Consider the following 22,923-nt stretch of genomic DNA (forward strand, 5'->3'; position numbering starts at 1 on the left):
AGAGCATTCTGGTTTTACTATTCAACAAATTATTAAATATAAATAAATGAAAAAGATGCCTGGTAACTTTTTTGCCATTTATTCTTGCTACTTTTGATGCTATTTAGGCAACTAAGAATGTTACATCTGGTATTTTAAAAAAATCACAGATTTTAATGTAAGAATCTTTGCCTCATTCTTGTTATGATACACTTTAACATACAGCACTTGAAATAATTTTATAAATAGGCACTTACATGCAGAATGGATAACCTTTTGTTTTACACTTTGAAAAATTACTTAATTTTATCATTATAATCTTAAGAGACCTAAAACAGAAATATAATTTTTCTTTAAAATGATGAAAGCCTTAGAATTCTGTTCTATATTGGCACAATGCCAAAAAGGTACATTTATAATGTTTTTTCCTATGGTAATGAAGTTCTCAAAATATATATAGGGTTATCAAGGGAAAAAACTGTATTCAGTTTTTTCACATTAGTGAGAGGGTGGTGAAACCAGAACTCGGATGCAATGTTGGTGGAAAAAACATCAGCACAAACCCCTCAAGGAGGGAAAACTGGAAATTACAAATGCATATAATGTCTTGGTAGTTATTTCTACAAATCTGTCCTCCAGATAAAACTGGTACACACATGAAATGATATACACACACAGTTATTTATTGCAGCAATGTTTATAACAGCAAAAAATTGCAAATAATTTTTAAGTTTATTAATAGAGGGCCATCTACATAGATCTGTTTTATTCATATAATCAACTTTTATAATATTGATAAAAAACAAGTGAGAAGCTATATATGGCAATATCTCAAAAAGACATATTAAGTGTAAAAGGCAGATAACAAATGCCTATAAATATACTACTACTGGTATTTGAAAGAATTTAAAATATATTTGTATTTGCTTGTTCAGAAGCATAAAATATGAAGAAAAACTATTAACAAGGATTGTATTTGTGGGAATGGGAAATGAGTATTTGTGGGAAACTTATAGGAAGGAGATATTACTATGTCTTTTCATACTTTTGGATGCAAACATACTGCCTACTCAAATATAAAATAATGGAAAAGTCTGAAACTTATGATTTCGTTATTCCATATTAACAAAAGCATCTTGCGGAGACGGCAGCAGCATGGTGGCCGGGAGCGAGCCGCACAGCCCACCTCTTCCCCGCTGTCGCCGCCGCCGCCACCGGAGTCGCTGCGACCCTCTAGTCTGAGTGCTAGTTGTGAGCAGCCGCCCATCGGACAACCCTCCGCTCCACCCGCCCTCCTTCCTTTCGCCGCGTAACTCACCCTCCCACTTCACCCACCCGCCCGCGGGGTCCGGACCATGGAGGACGTGAAGCTGGAAATCCCCTCCCTCCCATAGTTCAAAGAAGACGCCGAGGAGTGGACCTACCCCATGAGACGAGAGATGCAGGAAATTTTACCTGGATTATTCTTAGGCCCATATTCTTCTGCTATGAAAAGCAAGCTACCTATACTACAGAGAAAAGGAATAACCCACATAATTTGCATACGACAAAATATTGAAGCAAACTTCATTAAACCAAATTTTCAACAATTATTTAGGTATTTAGTCTTGGATATTGCAGATAATCCAGTTGAAAATATCATACGTTTTCCCCCTATGACTAAGGAATTTATTGATGGGAGCTTACAAACTGGAGGAAAAGTTCCATGGAAATGCAGGGATCTCCAGAAGTACTGCCTTTTTATTGCATACATTATGGAAACATTTGGAGTGAAGTACAGAGATGCATTTGCTTATGTCCAAGAAAGAAGATTTTGTATTAATCCAAATGCTGGATTTGTCCATCAACTTCAGGAATATGAAGCCATCTACTTAGCAAAATTAACAATATAGATAATGTCACCACTCCAGATAGAAAGGTCCTTATCTGTTCATTCTGGTACCACAGGCAGTTTGAAGAGAACACATGAGGAAGTAGATGATTTTGGAAACATGCAAGTGGCAACTGCACAGAATGGCTGACTCAAGAGAAACATTATAGAGGGTGTGAATTTCTGTTTGGAAAGGAGAAAATACTAGAAATAATAATAATGATGTAAAATGGTAAGAAAACAAGTAGTTTCTTTTCAATTATATGTTGCTTTCCGACATGTTTCTCTGCAACTTGTTGAGCAACATTTTAAGAAGATGTTGGACTTCTGCAATAGATGACACTGATGGTTTTGGGGTTTTTTTTTGTTGTTGTTGTTGTTGTTTTCATTTTTTAAAATACTTTACAGTTTATTATAAACCAAGAATTTTGGACTTGCAAAGAGGTATTATTGCAATAATGAACTTTTCATACTTTAAACTTATTTGTATGATATAAAGTTATTACTTTAAACAAAATGCAAGTTAGGGGGATTTGTTTATAAATTTTGGGTAATTTATAACAAAAGAATTTCCTAAGGTTTGCTAAAAATTCATTTTGTGTTCTATGTATTACATTTTAAAAATAATTTTACAGTTCACTTTTATGATGGAGCCTCTTACAGAAACATTAACAAAATGCAGCAATCTGCCACATTTTTTATTATAATTAAAAAAAAAAGCACCTTGCTTATTTAATCAGATTTTGTATTTTTTTGCTCAAAGATCAGATATCTGAAAGGACATATTTTCAGTATTCTAATGCATAATTTGCAAAAGAATATCAATTTAAACAGCTGCAGAAACACAGGAAGAAAAAGAATGTATTCTGAGTCACTGTCTCAATACATAACAACAAAAGAAAGGGAAGAAACTGAATTTAATTAATAAATGTTAATGTACTTCTGGAATACCTGGTGTAGTCACATTTCTTCTTATTCTTCTTTTTTTTAAAATTTTTTTTAGTTGCCAATGGACCTTTATTTTACTTATTTGTATGTGGTGCTGAGGATCGAACCTCACACATGCAAGGCAAGTGTTCTACCACTGAGCCACAACCCCAGCCCTAAACATTTCTTCTTTTATGTGACAAATTGTTACTGAGAAAGGTACAAAGTTTTTATGTCAAAAGACTTTCCAGTACTCATATTATGAACCTTGAGAACACTTGTATGTCACAAAGAGATATTTAAATTTGAATTTTTATTTATCCAGTTTTCTTAAACTATGGCACACCACGAAAATTATAGTTATCAAAGGCAAACAAAAAAGGCGGGCATGGAGGAGTGGGGATCATAGTTGAACAACAAGTGAAAGCAAAAGCTCTGACTGCAAGGAACAAAAAGGGCATAAATGAATGTCATGGAATGGAGTGCTTTATACATTCAAGCTTAAAATATTCTATGAAAATGAAAGTTTTTCTAAATATTATACTTGGCTATGATATGTTTATTACAACTGTTAATATGCACTAAAACATCACATTGTACTCCGAACATGTGTAAAATTACTTACTGTTGTGTGTGTGTGTGTATAATGTATAATATATACTTATATGTGGAGAGAGAGAGAGAGAGAGAGAGAGAGAGAAAACTTAGAAATTTTCATACCCATCAGAGATACAAAGGGGTCTATAAAACATACTAAATCTTTGTTTTGTATTTCAAAAGAAAATTCTACCCAACTATATTAAAAAGATATCTTCAAGTATTAAAAAAAAAAAGCTTTACAGTTGAATTAAAATTCTGAACCTGCTACTTTCTAGTTGTATGGCAATGAACACATTTAACCCCCCAGTGTCACACCCTTTATAAAATGGAAATAATAATTCCATACTCAGCAAGAGCCTGGCACATAAAATGGTTCAGTAAATGTTAACTAGTATTAGAGTCAATTACCAAAAACTCAAATGTTCTGTTACTTCAGATTTATTTCTTTAAACCCTTTCCTAAATGAAAGATCAAGAAGAGTTACATATTCTGGGCCAATCTGTCTGCCTGAACTGCTGTGTACTATAAAACAGCAGTTTGCCTATCAAATGTCTAGGTTCAGCCTTTAGAATCACCTAGATGGGGGCTGGAGGGGCAGTCTGCTGCGGCCCATCTCCAGAGTTTCTGGTTTACTAGGTCTGCAGTAAAACCTGATAATTTGCATTTTTAATTCCCAGGTGCTGCTTCTACACTCTGTGGTCAAGTTTTAAGAACTATTAGTGTAAGGTCTCTAAATTTTAGAAGGAGTGTTCGTTAACATGGGGAAATGAAGGTTGATTTTCAAACAATTCTTAGGTTTCTCTGGATTTTATGTATAGATTGACAACATCAAATGATTTTGAAAAAAAAAGTGCTTAGAAATTTTTCATAGAATAGTGGAAAATAAAGAACAAAGAAGGAAAATTATAGTTATCAAAGGCAAACAAAAAAGGTGGGCATGGAGGAATGGGGATCATAGTTGAGCAACAAGTCAAAGCAAAAGCTCTGACTGCAAGAAACAAAAAGGACCTAAGGGTTCTGAAGACTTGCAAGTAAGAAAACCAAAAATTTTAAATAAATCACTTTTCCATCTCATAAAATGGAATCATCTAACAGTGTATGGATATCAGCAGTGTGCAAATGGCAAATACTACCATGAAAAAAGTTGCTTTTCAAAATTCTACCTGAAAAATTCTCACAATAATCATCTTTCTGCATCACTATGTATGGTTTTTCTTTGCTTCTTTACGGTTATCCACTTAAATACCTCCAAATTTAACAATCTTTTAAGACCTAATTCCTTTAAAGAATTTCTGATGTTCCTAGTCTAAAAAATAATCTTACCCTTTCAAAATCTTTTTACCTTTATATGTAATCTTAAAACATTTGCTATTTACGTACTTTTAGGCAAAGACATAAGAAAATATATCTTATTTCCCCTACTACACTGAGTACAAAATTACTATCACAGATTTATATTTATAATGTCCTGCATCCCTAAAGCATATTAGATGTTTTTATGTTGAATAAATTAATCTCAGAATAAGACTTGATTTGGATTAAGGCTTTTTTTTTTAACCACATCAACATGCTTCCAAAGTTCATTAATCTACATGAAACAAAGTATTCATATATACAATACTGTTTTAACTTCCTTACCAAATTCGTCTCTAGTGAAGCTGTCACTAGGAAATTAAAAGAAGAAAAAACACCTTATATTGTTGAGAAACATGCCATCATATACTAAAGAATATTATTTACAGTGTTAATACGATACTATATGAACAGCGCTGAAGTTTCAGTTACTATTCTAAAAAGCAAGTACCATCATTTTAGTTCTACACTCAAAAACTCTCCAATGAGTATCACATCCAAGATGAACTACCAATCTTTAGTTTAATTATCAAATACTTTGATGCCTATTCAATTTCCCAGCCTCTTTCTATAATACTCTTTTACCAGAGTATGATACTTCAGTTATACAGAATTACTTATTAATCACCATCACCACCAGCAACCATTTCTTAAACATCAGTTTCACAATTTTTGCTCTTGGTGGCAAGTTTACAGGACTGGATACAGTGTTATTTCCTTTATGAAGCCCTTCTTTAAACTTCCCTCCTTGCTCTCTAGTCCCCTTGAGTCCATAATATATCACTCTATTATCACTCAGGATAAAATATTTTAATACTTGTCTGTCTCCCCACAACACTATAAAACTGAATGCAGAGCCTGGGCTATTAGAGTGGGCTTTAAAGACCACTGTCTAATGCAAAGCAAATTGCCCTTAAAAAATTATGATTTCAAGAATTACTTATTGTGCCTTCTCAAACACAAAAATGTATTTAATGTAAATACATTAAATAATGTATTAAATGTAAATATATGGAAATGTGTTTAATGCATTAGTTTTGTTTTGGTTGCTGGGGATCGAATCCAGGGTCTCTACCACTGCTAAGCAAGCACTTTACTACCGAGCCTTAAATTGGAATTTTTGATGCAAACAAAATCTACTTTGTTTTAGCAGTTCTGGGGATTGAACACAGGGCCTTATGCATGCCAGACAAGCGCTCTACCACTGAGCTACTTCCTCAGCCCAATATTCACTTTGTTTTAAAGTTCCAAATAAATTATTTGTTTTTCCTTTAATTAATTTTTAAAACACAAAACTGAATTCCCCTAATCTGAAACCAAAACACTGATTTTCAAAGGCTTCAAAAGTCACAAGAAATATGACTATTCTCTTTCAAGATATCTGATTATCTGATTATGTGTCAAGATTTAAATTCTTAAAAGGGTAGAACAGCTTCATTGTTTATCTTGCAGACTGAAGCTACTGCAAGTGTGGTCTATGAAGTTTGTTCAATCTCTCCAGAGTCAAATAGCTAATTGTCTGTTGGGTTATCTACTGAGTGTGTCTCATGGGCATCACAAACGTGTCCAAACAGCACCACCATTCAACAGCTGCTCAAGTTAAAGCCCTAGGAATCATCCTTGAGTCCTATCTTTAGCTCACCTATTCCATACTCCCTATATAATCCAACAGCAAGCTCCACCACTAAAATATATCTAATGCACTTCACATTTGCCAGAATTTGAACTGAGAATACATTTAGACAGATGTATTAAATGTAATTTTTTGGCAGGTTTTTTTTTTTTTTTTTTTTTGGTGGGGGGTACCAGGGATTTAAACTAAGGGTGCTTAACCACTGAGAGATATTCCCAACCCTTTTTATTTTGTATTTTGAGACAGGGCTCACTCAGCTGCTTAGGGCCTCATTAAATTGCTGAGGCTATCTTTGAACTTGAGATCCTCCTGCCTCAGCCTCCAAGCCACTGGGATTACAAGCAGGTGCCACAAAGGCCCAGCTGTTGGCAGGATTTTTAAATCAAGAAAACGATAAATGAACAAAAATAAAAAGAAATAAAACTGCCCAGCATGGTGACGACTCAGGAGGCTTAGGCAAGAGGATTCCAAGTTCAAAAGCAAGACCTGTCTCAAAATAAAAAAATAAAAAGAACTGGGAGTATAGCACAGTGGTGAAGCACCTCTGGGTTTAATTCCAGCACCCAAGTGAGAAATAAAAGGAAGAATAAGAAAAAGAACTAAATGGAAATGAAGCTAATTCAAATTCTTTCAGGAATAGATGGAATACAAATAAATTAAACATCAGAGTTTAAGAGCTCTCTTACTTTGTCACCACTGCTTCAAATTCCTCAATGTCACAACTTAAATATGCACAACCAGAATATACATATATTTTAAAAAGTATTTTTAGTTGTAGATGAACGCAATATCTTAATTTTATTTTTGTTTCTTTGTGGTGCTGAGAATCAAACTCAATGCCTCACATGTGCTAAGCAAGCACTCTACCACTGAGCTACAACCCCAGACCCCAGAATATACATATCTTAAAACTGTGCTAGGTATATTACAATAAGATAATTACTTTAAGCTTAAAAGATACATTGTAGTAAATATTAGGAAAATCTACCCCCCCCCCAAAAAAAACAGTGCTTTTGACATTGCTATGAAAAATTTGAGGTAATGATGTAGGGGAGGGTAAAGGATAATGGTTAATATGACCATAATATGTTATATTCATGTATGACTATGTCACACTGAAACCTATTATTCTGTAAAATTAAAATGTCCTAATAAAAATGAAATTACAATATAAAATAAATTCTGGAGGTAATACTGGAGAATTCAACTGAATTTTAAAAGTTAGTGTGTTTGACTCCATTATATACAATCGTAATGCACCAATAAAAAATATGGAAAAATAAAATGGAAGGTAGTGGGCTTGGGACACAGTTGGCATTTAACTGTTAAAAAGAATACATTCATCTAGTTTTACACATGAAAAATTTATCATGAGTCACAAAATTCACTCAATTATAATACTATTAATTTAACTCTACCATACAAGTTGCATTAAAACGAAATAAAAAATAGGATTTAAAATTCCAATAAATAAGCTGGATAAAGTGGCACATACCTATAATCCAACTACTTGGGAAGTCTGAGGCAGGAGCACTGGGAGTTTGAGGGTGGCCTGAGCTATTTAAAAAAACAAATCACGAGAATTGCTTTAAGATGCTTGCACCAGACCAAAAGATGGCGGACTAGAGGGAAGCTGCATTCCTTGTCGCTCTGTAACTCCGGTTTCAAGCAAAGGATATCTGTTTCTTGGTGAGGCAGTTTTTGCTGCTAATCGATCCCCTGCTGTTTACCCCATTTGTCTGCTGTGATCACCTTCAGTCTGCCAGCATATCAATGCCTTTTTTTGAGTGTAGATTGCTCACTGTCAGGCGTCTATCATCCGCCATTTGCCTGCCTCTTGCCTGTCCATCGCCTGCCTTACACCTATCCAACACCCAACGTAGGAGGTTCACCTCCCGATCATCGACAACAGTCAGCAAACAGATGACCGACCACCAGTGATACACCAGCTACCTGCTGTTGCCTGGAAGTTCATGTTACAGTACCTGCAGGTTTGATTGCACGTGGCTGCCGCCATTTTGAGACAACTGCCAGGCTCCATAGGACCCCTGGCCAGACTGACTGAGCCCCTTCTCCAGGATCCCTCAGCCTGACAGATCATTCCCTTCCTCTGGGGCCCTCACATCAACTGACTGCTCCCTGCCGCCAGGATACCAGACCAACTGATTGCGCCCTATCACTGGGACCCCCAGACCAACTGATTGCACCCGGCCTCCAGGATTCCGCAACCAGACCAAACACACCTGACATCCAGGACCCCTGCCTGACCAATGGCACCCAGCCTCCAGGACCTCCTGCTGACCACGGCCACACCATGAGCTGCAGCTCCCCATTTGCCAACACATTTCAAAGCCAGAGTGGCCATCTTGGATAATCTTGGAAGCCTTAGCTCCGATCTTTAGGTGGGGCAAATCACATCCTGAGATGCCTGTTGGAGGCTTGAAGCTCATTGTCAGGTACCTCTCATGAATCAGGCTACTGAACTCTGGGAGGTTTCATTACTATATGACTGTTATACTGTAGACTTTTCTCTTTTCTCCTTATTGAAAAAATTTAAGTTTTTATTTCTTTACTTTTCTTGCTCTCTTTTCCTTTTGTTTACCTGTTCCCTCAGAGTCTCTTTCTCCCTTTTTTGCATGCTAACATCCAATTTCTTTTGATTACACTCTCACCCTTTCTATTATCTAGAACTTCTGTATCTTCTTTTCTTATCCCATTAACAGCCACATTCTACATCCCTCTGCATCCTCTTTGTCCACCATTTGAAACTACAGACCTTACTGCAAATCTGTTTTATTGAAGATAATATTTGAACTCATTCTGTTTATTATGACAATTTTGTTATTGTCCTCATAGGGGCTATTTGGTCTAGGATTGCATAGTGTCTGAACTGGGCACTGCTAATATTGATCTCCCCTTAAAGAAAGGGTTTTGGAAACCTATAGGGCCACTATAAACCTATAGGGGAAAATCTGCAATGCCCCAGATCTCCACTGCTAGAGGGGAAGATACATGAACAACATGAAAAAACAAGGGAAGAAAATGATCCAAACAAATCTAGATTCTATATTAATAGAATCCAATGACAGTATGTTAGAAGAAATGTCAGAAAAGGACTTCAGATTATACATGATTAAGATGATTCATGAAGTGAAGGATGAGATAAGTGAGCAAATGCAGGCAATGAATGATGATACCAATAAGCTGAAAAAGCACCTGCAGGAAGCAAAAGATCATTTCAACAAAGAGACAGAGATTCTCAAAAAAAAAAAAAAAAAAAAAAAAAAAAACCAAATGGAAATCCTTGAAATGAAGGAAACAATAAACCAAATAAGAAACTCAATGGAAAGCATCACCAAAAGACTAGACCACTTGGAAGACAGAACCTCAGACAATGAAGACAAAATATCTAATCTTGAAAATAAAGTTGCCCAAACAGAAAAGATGGTAAGAAATCATGAACAGAATCTCCAAGAACTATGGGACATCATGAAAAGAATTATCAGGATTGAGGAAGGCACAGAGATACAAACCAAAGGAATGAACAACCTATTCAATGAAATAATATCAGAAAATTTCCCAAACCTGAAGAATGAAATGGAAAATCAAATACAAGAGGCTTACAGAACACCAAATGCACAAAATCACAACAGGGCCACACCTAGGTACATTATAATGAAAATGCCTAACATTCAAAATAAAGATAGGATTTTGAAGGCTGCGAGAGAAAAGCATCAGATTACATATAGGGGGAGACCAATAACGATAGCAGCCGACTTCTCAACCCAGACTGTAAAAGCTAGAAGCTGGGCCTGGAACAACATATTTCAAGTTTTGAAAGAACATGGTTGCCAACCAAGAATCCCATACCCAGCAAAGCTAACCTTCAGATTTGAAGATGAAAAAAAATCCTTCCATAATAAACAAAAGTTAAAAGAATTTACAAATAGAAAGCCTGCTCTACAGAATGTTCTCAACAAAATATTACATGAGGAGGAAATGAAAAACAAAGTAGGTCAGCAAAGGGAGGAACTACCTTATAGAAAAACCACTCAAAGGAGAAACCAAGCCAACTTAAAAACCAAAAATAAGCCAAATGACTGGGAATACAAATCATATCTTAATAATAACCCTGAACGTTAATGGCCTAAACTCATCAATCAAAAGACATAGGCTGGCAGAATGGATTAAAAAGAAAGACCAAACAATATGCTGCCTTCAAGAGACTCATCTCATAGAAAAAGACATCCACAGACTAAAGGTGAAAGGATGGGAAAAAACCTACCATGCACATGGACTCAGTAAAAAAGCAGGGGTTTCCATCCTTATATCGGATAAAGTGGACTTCAAGCCAAAGTTAATCAGAAGGGATAAAGGAGGACATTTCATACTGCTTAAGTGAATTATAAATCAGGAAGACATAACGATAGTAAATATTTATGCCCCAAACAATGGTGCATCCCTGTACATCAAACAAATCCTTCTCAATTTCAGGAATCAAATAGACCACAAAAAATAATTCTGGGTGACTTTAACACATCACTGTCACCACTAGATAGATCTTCCAAACAAAAACCAACCAAAGAAACCATAGAACTCAATAACTCAATCAATAACCTAGACTTAACAGACATATGTAGAATATTCCATCCATCAATGAGCGGATTCACTTTCTTCTCAGCAGCACATGGAATCTTCTCAAAAATAGACCATATGTTATGCCACAAAGCAGCCCTTAGGAAATGCAAAAAAATAGAGATACTGCCTTGTGTTCTATCAGATCATAATGGACTGAGAGGAGAAATCAATGGTAAAATAAAAAACAGAAATTACTCCAACACCTGGAGACTAAATAATATGCTATTGAATGAAACATGGATAACAGAAAACATCAGGGAGGAGATTAAAAAATCCTTACAAGTCAATGAGAATGACGATACAACATATCAAAATCTCTGGGACACTAAGAAAACGGTACTAAGAGGAAAATTCATTGCATGGAGCGCATTCCAGAAAAGAATGAAAAGTCAACAACTAAATGACCTAACATTACAGCTCAAAGCCCTAGAAAAAGAAGAACAGTATAACAGCAAGAGTAGTAGAAGACAGGAAATAATTAAAATCAGAGCTGAAATCAATGAAATTGAAACAAAAGAAACAATTCCAAAAATTGACAAAACAAAAAGTTGGTTCTTTGAGAAAGTAAACAAAATAGACAAACCCTTAGCTACACTAACAAAGAGGAAAGAGAAAACTCAAATTACTAAAATTCATGATGAAAAAGGAAATATCACAACAGGCACCACTGAGCTACATAACATAATGAGAAGCTACTTTGAAAATCTGTATTCCAACAAAATAGAAACTACCAAAGACATTGACAAATTTCTAGAGACAAATGCTCCTCCCAAACTGAACCAGGAGGACATACACAATTTAAATGGATCAATATCAAGCAATGAAATAGAAGAAGCCATTAAAAACCTACCATCCAAGAAAAGCCCAGGACCAGATGGATTCTCAGCCGAGTTCTATAAGACCTTCAAAGAAGAACTCATTCCAATACTTCTCAAAGTATTCCAGGAAATAGAAAAGGAGAGTACCCTACCAAACTCATTCTATGAAGCTAATATCACCCTCATACCCAAACCAGGAAAAGAGATCAAGGAAAGAAAATTTTAGACCAATATCCTCAATGAATATAGATGCAAAGATCCTTAACAGAATACTGGCAAACCATATCTAAACACATATTAAGAAAATTGTGCACCACAATAAAGTGGGGTTCATCCCTGGAATGCAAGGATGGTTTAACATCCATAAATCAATAAACATAATCTATCATGTCAGTAGACTTAAGGATAAGAATCATATGGTTATTTCAATTGATGCACAAAAAGCATTCAACAAAATACAACACCCATTCATGCTCAAAACACTAGAAAAAATAGGGATAGTAGGAACATACCTGAACATTGTAAAGGCTATTTATGCTAAGCCCATGGCCAACATCATTCTTAATGGAGAAAAACTGAAACCATTCCCCTTTAAAAACGGGAACAAGACAGGTATGTCCTCTTTCACCACTTCTATTCAACATTGTCCTCGAAACTCTAGCCAGAGCAATTAGACAGACTAAAGAAATTAAAGGGATACAAATAGGTAAAGACGAACTTAAGCTGTCACTATTTGCTGATGACATGATTCTCTATTTAGAGAATCCAAAAAACTCCTCCAGAAAACTTCTAGATCTCATAAATGAATTCAGCAAAATAGCAGGTTATAAAATCAACATGCATAAATCTAAAGCATTTTTATACACAAGCGACAAAACAGCTGAAAGGGAAATGAGGAAAACAACTCCATTTGCAATAGCCTCAAAAAAACTTGGGAATCAATCTAACCAAAGAGGTAAAAGATCTCTACAATGAAAACTTCAAAACATTGAAGAAAGAAATTGAGGAAGACCTTAGAAGATGGAAAGATCTCCTATGTTCTTGGATAGGCAGAATTAATATTGTCAAAATGGCTATACTACCAAAAGTGCTATACAAATTCAATGCAATTCCAATTAAAATCCCAATGATGTACCTTACAGAAATAGAGCAAGAAATCATGAAATTCATCTGGAAGAATAAGAAACCCAGAAGAGTTAAAGCAATCCTTAGCAGGAAGAATGAAACAGGGGGTATCGCAATACCAGAACTTCAACTCTACTACAAAGCAATAGTAACAAAAACGGCATGGTATTGGAACCAAAATAGGAAGATCAATGGTACAGAATAGAGGACATGGACACAAACCCAAATAAATACAATTTTCTAATACTAGACAAAGGTGCCAAAAATATGCAATGGAGAAAAAGATAGCATCTTCAACAAATGGTGCTGGGAAAACTGGAAATCCATATGCAACAGAATGAAACCATAAACTCCTCTCTCTCACCCTGCACAAAAATCAACTCACAATGGATCAAGGACCTTGAAATCAGACCAGAGACCCTGCATCTTATAGAAGAAAAAGTAAGTCCAAATCTTCAACTTGTTGGCTTAGGGTCAGACTTCCTTAACAGGACTCCCATAGCACAAGAAATAAAAGCAAGAATCAATAACGGGGATAGATTCAAACTAAAAAGCTTTCTCTCAGCAAAGGAAACTATCAGCAATGCAAAGAGAGCGCCTACAGAGTGGGAGAATATCTTAGCCACTCATACTTCAGATAGAGCACTAATTTCCAGAATATACAAAGAACTCAAAAAACTCTACACCAAGCATACAGATAACCCAATCACCAAATGGGCTAAGGATATGAACAGATGCTTCACAGAAGAAGATCTACAAGCAATCAACGAACATATGAAAAAATGTTCACCATCTTTAGTAATAAGGGAAATGCAAATCAAAACTACACTAAGATTCCATCTCACCCCAATTAGAATGGCGATTATCAAGAATACAAGCAACAATAGGTGTTGGAGAGGATGTGGGGAGAAAGGTACACTCATACATTGCTGGTGGGGCTGCAAATTAGTGCAGCCACTCTGGAAAGCAGTGTGGAGATTCCTTAGAAAACTTGGAATGGAACCACCATTTGACCCAGCTATCCCACTCCTCGGCCTATACCCAAAGAACTTAAAATCAGCGTACTACAGAGATACAGTCACAATAATGTTCATAGCAGCTCAAGTCACAATAGCCAGACTGTGGAACCAACCTAGATGCCCTTCAATTGATGAATGGATAAAGAAACTGTGATATATATTATATATATATATATATATATATATAATATATACACACACACACACACACACACAATGGAATATTACTCCACCATAAAGAATGATAAAATTATGGCATTTGAAGGCAAATGGATGAAACTGGAGAAAACCATGCTAAGTGAGATAAGCCAATCTCAAAAAAACAAAGGATGAATGATCTCACTGATAAGCGGATGATGACACATAATGGGGGGTGGGAGAGGGGCAACAATGGAGGAAAGAGGGACTGTATAGAGGGAAAAGAGGGGTGGGGAGGAGGAAAAAATAGCAGAATGAATCAAACATCATTACCCTATGTAAATGGTATGCTGTTACTCCATGTACAAACAGAAACGTATGATTATGCAAATGTATGCTGTTACTCCATGTACAAACAGAAACAACATGTATCCCATTTGTTTACAATAAAAATAAATTTTAAAAAAACCAATCACATTAAAAAAAAAGGAAAATCTATAGCAGCAAATGGTAAAATATACTATGTCTAACTATTCTTAAATCTTTATAAACTCATTAAAATATACATACTACTAGTAGTTGTTTATAGGCAGAACTAAAAAACAAAAGGGTTTTTCAAGTATAAAACTGTAAAATATACTTCTAAGTGCAAAATATGTGACCCTGCCTTTGAAAATGCACCTTCCTATCTTTGCTCGCCTTTTTTTCACCACTAATAAACAAACTTGTTTGCCATTCTTTTTCAGAAATGTATGTTTACACTTTCTCATTTGAAGTCTAAATCAAGACTGATTAATAAAGGGAATTACTTTGAAGTCATAAGGCCAATCTTAAGGGTCTGTGTAAAAGAAAAATCTTTGTGTAAAATTATTGTTTCACTCATTTATTTCTATGCTTCAGTTATTCCCTTATTTGTCCTTGCTTCCTATTACCTCAGTACAGAAATCATCTTGATGAAACATTTCCTGAGACTAATACTGGCATATAACCCCATCATCCACTTCCTCCCAAACTGCTTCCTCTTCTCAAACCACAGCTCATATACATCTCTAACCTAGGACATATCCCAATGCAAAATAATTATATATGTGCCATCCTGAAGAACATGAATTCCCTGAAGATGCAGACCATCTTCTATTAATACCAGCTCCTATCAGCATAACCATGACAAACAGTAGAGAGCCTAAAACTATTTAGGTCTTCTCAAGTAGTAATATTCAGAGAAAACACATGCAAATCAGAAGTGACCAGCATACTTAAGAAATGATTTTCTCTCCTCTGCTTACACTTCAATTTCTACTTAACAACAGGACAGTTATGAAATAGAAAAGCTGGGGTTCAATTTCCAGCTCCACTGCTACTACCAAAGATCTCCTCAACCCAGTTTTATCATCCTTCCTGAATAGGTGCAGCAATAATCCTTAATTTCAAGAATTCGCTTTTAAAGAAAACTTTGTACCACAGACTTTACAAATAATAATAATGGCAAAACATAAAACTAAAAGTAAAAAATAATTTCAAATTAACGGCTTGTAATATATATAACCCCCTAGACATACACACAAACACAAACACACACACACACACACACAGAGCCTAGATAAGTAAATACTTTTCTTAAAGAAAGGCTTGGGTCCCCCAGTGAGAAAAGAAATACAAACTTGTAATGTAAGTCTATCCTTTTCCTCCCAGAAGATGTATTTCTATGGAAATACATCTGAAGTAGAATACCATTCAAATTAGAAGAATAACAAAATTTTGTCACATGTATTACTTTTACTGAAAAGAAGATATCTAACAGTAAATGTGTGTTTCTGGGTTTATTTTATTTTTGTTTCAACTCACAGGGCCCTCAAACTTTCTTTCACCTGTTCCTCTGTTTTCCTTTATCTAATGACCCTCTATCCACTTAAGTCATGCAATCCATAGTGTTTCCACTGATTTTCCAAGTCAATCCCAACTTCAAATATTTTCTCCTATGGTATGATGGAACATTACAAGATCTCAGCATGAAAACTATTGTTGCCCCTGACTATGATTTCTTTTATCTGCCTTTGTGTCCTGATTTTGTTTCAAGAAAACAGAATCGATATAATTCACTTTTGCCTCCGTAGGGGACCAAAGCAATTCATCACTGATCTCATTCCATAACATATGACATACATATACAGTAAAACAGAGAATCAAGGTTCAGTGTTAACACATAAAGCCACAATTACATTAATTCTATTGAGTTCCAACTAAAATATAAAACAAAAAAGATCTCCAAATTAATAGCAAGGATGCAGAATTCATATTTATCATTGTAAAAACAATATGGCACAGAAAAATATCACTTCTGTAGTTTAAGAGAGTTCAATACACAGTTACCACTATATGGAAAATAAATTGTTATTTTTTGATGCCAGATTGCCACAAAGCTGTGGTCAACAAACCAAACTTTTTGAAGAAAAACATATACTTCCTGGTGAATCTAAGCTTCCTGAAGAACATTTTATTTATTTATTTTCCCCTTTTACAGCTCTACTGAAATTACTTTTATAAAGTCACCAATAATCTTCAAAAGGCATCAAAATCCAAATGTTTGCTAGAGATATTTATAGTAAAAAGAAAAAGTAAGGCTTAGATTCAATTTTCACCATCATGAGGATGATTAATTTCACTTCATTTTCTCCCAATCTATCCTGTTCGCTACTGTTTTAGATTGTACAGACAGGGGTAAACGGGGCAAAATCCTATTCTTACGCAGTACACATTCCAAAAATATGTCCTAGTCACAGTATTTATCACTCCTGCCTTTTACTCCATCACAACCACTGCTGCCACAGTCATTTAATTCCTTTTATTACCCCACAGTGTTTCATATAATGTCTCCCATATATTCAGTAAAACATGGTATGTCTTCTAGACATAATGGGCATTGATAACCACATACAGAATATTATAGTCGATGAACTGGCACCTGACTATCACATAACACATAGTCAATAACTTGAGACAATATAGTTTGTGTAACTGGAGAGTACAAAATGCTATTTGTAACCTGATATTTTTTTACCATCATTCAAAGCAAAAACAGCAAAAGGGAAATGTGGAAGAAGAAAAGTCCAGAAACACCTGACAAATTTTCAAGAATTCTCTCCCAGTGGAGATACCCAAGACACACCGAATTCTTACAGCAATTAGTTGTGACAACATGTGTGAAAAGTTGCCTACCAGAGAAACTCATTAAAGGTATAGAGCCCAGGGCTTTGACTGGAGCATAGCCACATACTCTCTGCTTGGCATATAGCAAAATTCTAAACTTCCAGAAGGAAAACAGGTGTTCAACATAAATCATATTGCTTGTGCTACTGAGGCGCAATGAGTCACTCTTATCAGCAAAACCCTTTCGAAAGCTCAAGTCAAAACATCAGCCAAGGTCAATCTTGCAAACAGGCCTAAAGATAGCAGTCTTAGGCCTGCTATGTTAACAATTTTCTGTGCACAAATTTAAAATGAAAAAACAATCTCTCTCTCCCCTCCAACTCTTTCTCCTTGTAAGGAGTCAAACCATGTTAAACCACCTTCCTAACAGTTATTTTAGGTTATTTCACAAAAATTGTTACAACTAACATATAGACACAGTATTTTATGCACACATGCAAAAATTTTCTATAGCATTGTCAACATTTGCTAGTTTCAATTTCTGAATTTTTTCATTATCAATTTTTGAATTTTACCAAATCAGGTGGATCTTCCCAAAAGTTAATGTTGATTAATTTGCATTTCTCTGATTAATGGAGAGGGTGGTGACTTTTTCCCCAGTGTTCAGTAATCATATGCATTCTTCTTCTGTTAATTATCATGCCATATGCCTATGTTTCTACTGATGTGTTCTCTGAATCATCTTTTTGCATAACTAATATTTTCAACTTTTATGAGGTCAACTCTGATCTTTTCATTATTACATCTGTGCTTTAAGTATAAATCAGGAGAAAAAGCACTCTAATTCAGGTTGGCTTTGCCCTAAATAATGTTTTACCAGTTTCTTCAACTGGCACACTACCTCCCTTCTAGATAAGTATCTATTTACATAATAAAAAATGTACCCTATCTCTAAATAAAATATAAAAAGGGCTAGGGATGTGGCTCAATGGTTAAGCACCTCTGGGTTCAATCCCTGTTAACCCCCAACCCCTGAAAAAAGTGATTAGGTCATGAGGGTTCCTCCCTTATTAAAGGGATAAAGATCCTTATAGAAAAGGCTCTATCCAACATTAAGCTAGTTTTGCCTGTTTGCCCTTCCACCTGCCACATGAGGACCCCACAAGAAGGTCCTCACAGGACCTAAACTCGCACCTGGATCTTCCAGCCTCCAAAACTGTGAGAAATAAATTTCTATTCTTTATAAAATATCTATAGTAGCACAAATGAACTAAGACACTATCTTTCTGAACTTGCTTATTTTAAATTAGGATGAAGAAATCTTCTGTTTTAGCTAATTACAAGGGGATATCTGAGACAAAATGGTATTTGCATTACTTTATGAAGTGATTATTCTTAGATCCTAGCTAATTTCTAATACAATAAGGCCATTAATGCGACTCAATCCTTCAGTGTTACCCTGACCTCTTTGAGTCATATTATACTGCTACAGAAGCTTACCCGATGTGTAGTATGGTTACACTGGTAATCTCTGGGCTTAAATTAGAAATATCAGCTAAGTGCAATGGCATGTGTCTGTAATTCCAGTTACTAGGAAACTGGGGTTGAAGGATCCCAAGTTCTAGGCCAGCCTCAGCAATTTAGTGATAACTTGTCTCATAATAAAAAATAAAAAGGGCTAAAGATGCAGCTTGTTGGTAGAGGTCTCCTGGGTTTAATCCCCAGTACCATATAGCCAGCAGATGATTTATTTATCTACATTTTCATTTACTTATCTACATTCAGACCTACATATAAATAAATCATCTACTGACTGGAACATTTTGCGAATGACAAAGACCAAGTCTACTTTTGCCTATTTCTAATTTTTGTTCTAAAAACGGATACTTCTGTAGCCGATTCTTGTTAATACCTAATAATAAACAATAGCTCACTGTATGTTATTCCTATAAATATTCTTTTTGATTTTTTTGTTTAGTTAATGATACTACTAAATGCTCTTCATCATCCTACTCTGTTTGTTCAAAGGGTTACTTTCACCAAAATTCACCCACCCTTCTGGGCTTACGTTAAAAGTCCTTTCTTTTACGGTCCTGTTTTGACAGTATGTGATCTCTCCCTTTAAAAAATTCATCCTCATTGAACAATACTCATGTACTTTATGCCACTAAACCGTACACTTAAAAATACTAAGTTTTATGCTACGTACCTTTTACTTAACCTGCTGGGGTTTCAGCAGAGTCTTACTGACCTGGAAGAGGGGAAAACTGAGAAGTGCATTAAATTCATAGTCCAGAGATAAAGCCTCACTAAATACTGAGACTTAATTATAGGATTAAAGAACACTACTCCTCCCTGAACACTTACCACCATGTTAATAAAGGCCCATTTATAGCAGTTCCTTTTCCCCCATATATCATCTTCAGCTATAAAAAAAAAATTATAAAGTCGGATATGATAGCACATGCCTGTAATCCCAGCTGAGGCAGGAGGATCTCAAGTTCAAAGCCAGTCTGGGCAACTTAGATTTTATCTCAAAATAAATTTAAAAACACACTTGGGTTATAGCTCAGAGGTAGAGCACTCCTGGGTTCAATCACCAGTACCTTAAGGGAAAGACAGGGGAGGGGAAAGGAAAATAAATGAAAAAATAAATTATAAGACAGAATAAAAGGCAAAACAGTTTGAAGAGACAGAGCAAACATCAGAACCAGACTGAGATATGACAGGGATGCTGTAATTATAGGGAGGTAATTTAAAACAACTATGAGTAATATGCTAAGAGCTCCAATGGATAAAGTACTGAGTATGCAAGAATAGATGGACTATAAGCAGAGAGATAAAAATTCTAAGAAGTAACCAAAAAGGAATGCTACAGATCAAAAACACTGTAGTGGAAATGAAGACATCTTTTGATAAGCTTATTAGTAAACTGGACATGGCTGAAGAAAGAATCTCTGTGCTTGAAGATATCTCAACAGAAATTTCCAAAACTGAAAAACAAAGAGAAAAGAGACTGGGGGTAGGGGGGTAAAACAGTATTCAAGACTGTGAGATAATCACAAATGGTGAAACATGCATAATGAGAATGACAGAAAAAGAGAGAAAGAAACAAAAGAAATATTTGAAAGTACTTTCTTTGGAGGAACAAATATAAGATTCATACCTGACATCTTTTCAGAAACCAGGCAAGGAACAAGAGAGTGGAATGAAATTTTTAAAGTGTTGAGAAGGAAAAAAAAAAAACAAAAAACAAAAAACCCACCAACATAAAATTTCAAACCCTAAAAAATTATCCTTTAAAACTGAAGCAGAGACCCGGGTTTGACTTACAGTCACCCGGGAGAAATGGCCACCCCAGCAGCATCCCGGTGTACCGGCTCTCACGGCAGGTGCGATGCTTCAGGACATCTGTGGTCAGACCATTTGACAAGTTTGTGAGGCTACCTGTTCAGACATATGGCACTGAAGGTCGCTATGCCACTGCTCTTTATTCTGCTGCATCTAAACAGAATAAACTGGAACAAGTAGAAAAGGAGTTGTTGAGAGTAGCACAACTCCTGAAGGAAAAGTGGCTGCTTCTATTCTGAATTCTTACATTAAGTGTTCTGTCAAAATGAAAAGCATAAATAACATGACAGCAAAAGGGAGGTTTTCTCCCATCACGTCTAACCTGATCAACTTGCTTGCTGAAAATGGTCGCCTAGACAATACCCATGACATCCATTTTTGCCTTTTCGACCATTATGAGTGTACACCATGGAGAAGTACCTTGCACAGTGACCACTGTGTCTGGTTTACCTGAAACTATTCTCTCTGAGTTAAACACAGTCCTGAAGAGCTTCTTAAGTCAAGATCAAGTATTGAAATTGGAGGATAAGACTGATCCAGCAATCATGGGTGGCGTGATTGTCCGTACTGGAGAGAAATCTGTTTATATGTCTACAAAAACCAAGATTCAGAAGCTTTGCAGGAGAGCATCTAAAAGTGTTGATTTTCTATCATCAGTGAAAAATATTTTTAAGTAAATGAAAATACAACTTATCAAAATTTGCGGGATTCAGTCAAAGGATTGTTTGAAGACAAACTTATGGCATTGAATGCATTTATCAGAAAAGGAAAGATCTGCATACAAGTCACTCCAACCACGTGATAAGAAATACAGAGGCAACCATTTAACATCTGTTTGTTACACTGTTTGTAAGCTAAAAGCAGCCTGTTATTCATGTTTTTACATAATGAATTAGTGCCAACCTCTACTTTCAATTTCAAGGTTCCAGGTTCATGTTTCAGTTATATTGATAAAACACTTTGAAACTGACAAGAAGGTGCCACATTATTTAGCAAAAGGCACATTAACTAGCAGAGGATTAAAGGCAATATGAACTGAAATACTTTGGTAAGTTTGCAAAGATGAAGTCACTAGTTTCCCTTGATTAAAAATGGTTCACTTCACATGCAATATTTTTAAAATTTCGATGTTAACAGACTTGGGAAACTAACATGTTCTTCCCCATACACAAGTATATTTAAGGCAAAAGATTTATGACAAATAGCTAAGAGTCAAGGGAAATGTTAACAAATTCTTTGGACAGTCACTTATTTAAAGGTTCTACAAGTCAGTCTCTGATTACAAATGGATGGATGATCATGCTGCTGGTACCCACAATGCATTGAAAAAGACAACAAACAAAATACAAATGTTAAGTGCATGGGTTTTACAGCTGAATAGTCTGCCACTTACACACTCAGTTGGACACTTGATCATTCCTGGTTTTCTGTGCTCTTCTCTTCTGCCGGTATATATCCTTTACCTCAGAAATCTCATCTTCCATGAGTCTAATGATCACTAATACACACATATCAAAAAAATCTTACAGTTTACTATATAAATAATTACTTGTGCTATCTATTTAAAATATACTTTGTAAGCATATTACAATGATTAACTTATTTTAAAAGATTTATAAAACAATTTATAAAGGCAGGAGGATCATGAGTTCAAAGTCAGCTTCAACAACTTAGTGAGGCCCTAAGCAACTCAACAAGACCCTGTCACAAAATAAAAATAAAAAGGGATGGGGATGTGGCTCAGTGGTTAAGTGCCTCTGGGTTCAATCACCAATACAAAAAAAAAAAAAAAAAAGGGGGAAAAAGTTCTCTATGATATTACCTACTAGTTGGGGTTCTAAAGCCCCAATGCCCAAGCAAGTTGAAGGACAACTCTGCCACTTGTGTTTTCATTTGTAAAATGAACATAACAACTTGCTCACTGAGTTGTAGCAAGAAGCACGAGCATTCATTAAGCACAAACTGGCACCAACTGAATACTTGTGACATTTTAAAACCACCTCTTGGATTCCATAACCTCTGGGCTTTGACCATTTCTGGCTGTAATGGTCAACCATTGCTATAGAGTGAGAATATAAGGTAAACTAGCACTAGGGTAACAGCACAGAAGGTAGAGAAATGGGAGAAGGGATTAAGAGAGAAGGAGAGAACAACAACAAATAGAATCAACAAATGAGGTATTCGACCAAGACCCCGGGCGACTTCTCTGCTTTTCTCTTCCCTAAAGTTACTAAAACAAGTTTACCTTTTGAGGCAACTCATATATGACAGGATTTTATGGACAAGGATAATTCTTCCACTGCTTTAAAACAAGTTAATAAAATC

The 22,923-nt window shown here is 35.6% G+C and overlaps 1 protein-coding gene and 2 pseudogenes across 3 annotated transcripts in view; 2 read left to right on the forward strand and 1 right to left on the reverse strand.

Moving 5' to 3' along the window:
• Window positions 1-22,923, reverse strand: part of Ptpn12 (protein tyrosine phosphatase non-receptor type 12) — a 119,325-nt gene that overhangs the window by 75,501 nt on the left and 20,901 nt on the right. The window lies entirely within an intron of this gene.
• LOC124990670 (serine/threonine/tyrosine-interacting protein-like) lies at window positions 1,335-2,199 on the forward strand (annotated as a pseudogene).
• Window positions 20,147-21,275, forward strand: LOC124990468 (ATP synthase subunit O, mitochondrial-like; annotated as a pseudogene).

Source organism: Sciurus carolinensis, chromosome 8 (genome assembly GCF_902686445.1).
Source record: "Sciurus carolinensis chromosome 8, mSciCar1.2, whole genome shotgun sequence".
Lineage (NCBI taxonomy): Eukaryota > Metazoa > Chordata > Mammalia > Rodentia > Sciuridae > Sciurus > Sciurus carolinensis.